Source organism: Triticum urartu, chromosome 1 (genome assembly GCF_003073215.2).
Source record: "Triticum urartu cultivar G1812 chromosome 1, Tu2.1, whole genome shotgun sequence".
Classification (NCBI taxonomy): Eukaryota; Viridiplantae; Streptophyta; class Magnoliopsida; order Poales; family Poaceae; genus Triticum; species Triticum urartu.
In genome coordinates this window covers 171,518,580-171,524,093 of record NC_053022.1, presented here as the reverse complement: position 1 = coordinate 171,524,093, position 5,514 = coordinate 171,518,580, and the positions used below count along the sequence as shown (strand labels likewise).

The 5,514-nt window shown below is 42.3% G+C and overlaps 1 pseudogene; it reads right to left on the bottom strand.

Annotated features, from left to right (window-relative positions):
* Positions 1-486: 486 nt before the first annotated feature.
* LOC125521446 lies at positions 487-3,417 on the bottom strand (annotated as a pseudogene).
* Between the last annotated feature and the right edge of the window lie 2,097 nt (positions 3,418-5,514).

Genomic DNA, 5,514 nt, shown 5'->3' with positions numbered 1-5,514 from the left:
TGCACTTTCAGCTACTGAAGCATCTTGTTGATTTACCGCGGCTTCAGCCAAGCTCCGACATGATATAATTGTTTGTTTTCATAATAAAAACTTCTTGTGCTACTGGTTACAATTTTCTCAAGCCAACTTTAGTAATGTACAACATCAATAAAAATAACTAGCAGCAAGGTAAGCTATAAATAAATAATAAAGTGTGTTAAAGGAAGCAAGCTCAACTGCTCAAGCTACCTTTGGTAACAGGATGAGCACATATATGCTGCAACTCACAGACAAAACCAGAATAAATAGACAATACCATGATCCACAATCACAAAAACAGTAGTAGTGACTACAAGTAGGGAAAGTGAAGTATTTGTAGGATATCCTTTCTTCTGACAAGCAAACCAATAAAAACATGAAGATGAAGTACACGAGGAAGCTGGTAGTGGAACAATAGTCTGTAGTTGAGCGGCTTACATACTCATTTCTAGGCCAGTAGGGTTAATGTCACCTGAGAGCATGCCGCCACTGCATCCCTTGAGTTCTAGGACATTGTCGCAGTGAAGTCAAAAACTCACTGGTGATTTCCAGGAACGAAATATGCTTTACACGCGTGAGAAACTCTATGCCAGGTGGGACCTCCACCATGCCTTCAAGGTTCACTAGTGTTAATATTTCGAGGCTCACAATGGAACCTTCCTTCATCTCTACAACCTCCAGATTTGGCAGGTCTCTCAGTCTCAGGATTTTTAGCTTGGGGAACCACCCGGCAAGAAACGTCATCTGCTTTCCTCTGTATGCCCTGGTGAGCATCAGGTCCGACAAATTTGACAATCGAGAAAGGGATGGTAAGGGGTATTGTATCAGCTGGGACCAAGATAGAGACAGTGAATACAGGTTCGGCCCCATAGTTTGGAACAGAGGAGACTCTACCAATGTGCCTTCCGCTAATTGGCCAGTCAAGCTAATCGTTTGCAGGTTAGGGGGTAGACCACTCAACCGGAGAACCTCATTGTCTTGGCTTGCATTCACATGTAGGTAGGAAAGGTGTCGCATCTCGGCTAGAGAAGCAGATATATGTCCACAGTAGGTTCCTTTCACATTCCATATCTCCAAGCTTCTCAGCTGCCTCAGCTCCCCCAACTGTCTAACGGACTCATCCCGCACTTCCAATGATATTAGTGTTTGCAGACTTGTCAGGTTCTCAAGGCCCTTGGGGATGCATACACCACTGCCACATCAGAAATCTCTCCTAAATCGATCACTAGCTTTGTTAGTGAATAACTGCCTAAGCTTTTTTAGTTTACCAATGCCTCTAGGCAGCTCCTTCATGCCAAACCCTGAAAGGTCAGTGTCAACAAACTTGAAAGTTTCTCGATAGACCTGGGAAGGAGCTTCACTTTTGAACCACGCAGACCTAAATAGCGGAGATTGAAAAGATCTCCAATACCATCTGGAACTTTCTCAATGGGTAGGCCACTTAACTCCAGCACCGACATATATCTGGACTTCTTTGCTATTAGAGGCAGTAAAGTGGATGATGAAATATTGATGTCCAATGTGATAACAGAGCAGAGATGGTTTCTGCCCCCTTAAGGCAGAGCGTTGTTTAGTTTTGCTTTCTTCTAGCTTAGTTTTCTTTGATTACCTATTGTAATTCCTTTTTGTATCTGTTGACTTTTGTTTTAATAAAGCTCTTGATATGCTATGGGGTTTTTACCCCACAGTTCCCAGTCAAAAAAACAGAACGGAGATGGTGTACACCTGATACGGACTAATAAATATCCTTCTTATTTTTGTGTATTACCAGTCGACGTGCATCCATCTCATCAAGAGATTCCATATATTTATCCTCCTCATAAACAACACCAAAGCATTCCCGACGACACAAATCTACTGCCAACTCACGTACAATATCATGCATCCTGAATGATTTTATCCTACCAAATGGGTTTCTTGTATCAACTTGAAGCATATTTCTGTGAACCAACTCTTCTAGATAAGCTTTAGCCACTTCCTCCATTGTGCTTTCACCCCTTCCCTCGACGAAGCCCTCTGCTACCCACAATCGTATCAGCCTTTTCCTTTTGAAAAGATAGTCCTCTAGGAACAAGCTGTAGAATAGAAAGCAACTTTTCAAGTATGTCAGAAGGTACAAGTAACTCAAATAAAGGATATTCCTGACATGTTCCAAGATTGGATTGTTAATTAGCTCCCAGTCGAGCTGGTCATGTATTCACTTTAGTTCCTCTTTGGTCTTGTCACGTACAAAGAGGAGCTTGCCAATAGAGACAATTGCGAGGGTTATGCCTTTACACTTGTCAACCACTTCATGTGCTAATTCTATCAGTTCTGTGGGACACTCACATTTGGTATCTCTAGGAAAAGCTGTCTTACAGAAGAGTTCCCATGATCCATCCTTTGATAGAGGTTTTAGTGTTAAGATCTGTCCTTGAGAAGCAAGTCGAGCAACATTGCCTTCCCTGGTTTTGATTACAACTCTATTGCCCTTCTTGTCACGAATAACCACCCTAGAAAGATCATGAAATGCTTCAGGAGTCCAAACATCACCCAACATGATCAAATACTTACGCCGCTCTAAAAAAATTCTTCAGTGCCTCTTCAAGGCTTATGATGTCCATGGTCTCAATATTAGATGGAACAATGGCTTTATCTTTGGAAAGCTCCTTGATTAATTTTTTAAAACATATTCTCTGGAATAAGTTTGAGAGACAGAGACCCAACAGTGGCAATCAAAATTTTCTGTTTCCTTCCTGTAGACATTTGCAGCCAAAGTTGTTTTACCAAGCCCTCCCATACCATGCAGCACTATCACATAGCGTTCCAACTCATCACCTGCCAACCACTGCTCAAGCTTTTTTCTGTTTCCATCAACCTCCACGAGATCTTCTTCAACAAGGGAATGTGAAGTGCTTGCTAGATGCTGAGACCTCTCAACAATGTAACTTGAGTCATTCATATACCCACTATCTACCATTAACACCCATCGATCTTTAGCCTGAAACAGGTGCACAAGATTGACCTCCGCTTCCTTAACCAAAGAAGCTACCCTGTTTAAAGAGAAGAAAACATTTGGTTGTTTGAATCCTTTCTTCATATAGGCACTCCATCCACTGTCATGTTTCTGACCAACAAGATGCAAATACTCATCCACAATGTCCTCAATCCCATGAACAAACATTCTCACCTCCTCCACCCAGATTTCATATGTCTGATTGTTGCGATTCCGTATGTCCGTTCAACAAAGATATTCATGCATCAATCTGAGCTCCCTTCTGATGTGACCCATGCTTCCTTGAAGCTCTGTTAGGTGTGTTATAAAGTTATTGAACTGTAAAGTAGCCTGGTTCATTGCTTCATTCCCCAGAGCTACACCGATCTTTGCCACTTAGCCAAGAGAATCACAACCTCGGCCATTGCTCCTCAAGTCAGAGCTGAGAAAGATATGTTGCATAGCAGGTAGCTTGTGTGTCTTCAAATAATTTCTGTGGCCCAGCCTAAAAAAATTACAAGGTATATATTATTATCACACTGTAGTACTCAACCATGAATTATCATACTTCTGCAAGGAGATACACGAATTATGAGCTAAGCATATTAAGGAACAATGAACAGTTTTAACTCATAAGGTGCTATTTCCTCCAAACATTTTGCAGATCTAGTCTAGAAGGAAAACAATGGATGCAGAATACCAAGCAACCTATTTGGGAACAATGGCTCAATGGAAAGTTGGCAACTAAAGTCGGCTGAAGCTGGGTATTTGAGCAGTTTGGTTTTGCAGGATCTTGCAGTTTTGAGCCAGATCTTGTTTTGATTGGTGGTTGGGAGAGCAAGAAGATTTATGCACTAGCAAACTATGGAGGCAGATACATGCATATTAATCAACGAAAATAACTATACATACCTGCTAAGGTAAGAGGCTGCTTTGTTGAGAAGAGCTGCCGTTCGTCGATCCCATAGATGAGAAGCACTTCCAGGCTCAGGTCCGTTAAAGTTTCTATGTTCACCAGATGTGTATTTGTGTACCTGTTATTAATCTTGCAATCAGATCCCGAAGCTCTTGCCATCCTAATTGATTCTCTTACCAAACCAATAATTGCTCTCACTAGCCCTTGAGAAACGTTAGGAAGCATGGCGTGGCAGGCATGGTTGATATGGACAATCTGATGGAGACCTGTTGAAAGACAGGTAAAGCAATTCAGAATAAGCCCTAAAGGACCCAACGACCGCACACACAAAGGCAGTTGGAGAATCGACACCTACCTGCACGACCGTCCTCAACAGATCACGACCAAGAGACCCCAGCTAATTTTTTGTCACAGATTTCTTCAGGAAACTGTGTGCTTTGTGAATTTACTCATAGTATTCCACTACGGTAAGATAAAAGGAGAGAGATCAAGATGGTGCATCGGGTTAATACTTGCACCTTTCCTCAATAGGATACATTTCATTTTGTCAACGGAATCAACATTCAAGCAAATGCAATAGCACAGGTATCTGTACCGGCAACTTTGCTAGTGGTGAAGTTGGCTGGCTTACCTCGCTGCCGCGGCCGCCAGGAGTCTACTTCACATCGGCCACGATGGCGAGGAAGACTTGGCCGGCAGTTGGGGGTGCGCCTGTCGCCGCAGGTGGAGACAACGCATTCTCCTATCCTAACCCTTGTCGGCGATACAGACTGTCCAGTCCATTTTTCTTACGGACAGTTCAGTCTCTTTTTTTGAGGGGGAGAGACAGTTCAGTCAGTATGTGCCTTGTGACCACACCTGGCCAAATGGGCCGGCCCAGCCCGGCCCCTCATTAAACGTGTCTGGCATGGCATGGCCCGTGGCAACCCATTTATAAATGGGCGGGGCCGTGCCAGGCCAGTATGCATGCCATCATAGTGCTAGGCCCATGGACGAGAGTTAAACGGGTTGCCGACTAGGCCCATACACGACACGTTAGTTAAACGGGGTGCCGACATGCCGGTTAAGCGTTTGGCCCGTTCATAGTTGATCCTGGTAGACATAGTGGGGCCTGCCTATATCTCACGCCTTCAACGAGTCTGGCTCAGGACTCGCTGAAGGGGAGAGCGAGCTGGACCGGCCCATGAGTGTGGGAGGCCACAACCTCTTTTTTATGTTTTATGTTGCTCGTGTATATAAAAATGTTGAATAAGTATTTGAAAAAAAATATTGAACATGCATATAAAAATGATGAACAAGTATCTGAAATATGTTGAACAAGTATTTAAAAAATGTTGATCATGTATATAAGAATGTAGAATGAAAAACAAAGCGGAGAAGAAAAAAGAATGTTGAACAAGTATTTGAACAAATATTGATCATGTATATAAGAATGTGGAATGAAAACAAAAACAAACAAAGAAAAACAAAAAAATAAAAACAGAAAAATGAACCAAAATAAAAACAAAGAAACAAATGCAAAAGGAATGAAAGAAATCGAAGAAGGAAAAGACACGGAACAAAAGAAAACAAAAAGGAATGAAACAAATCGGAGAAGAAAAAATAA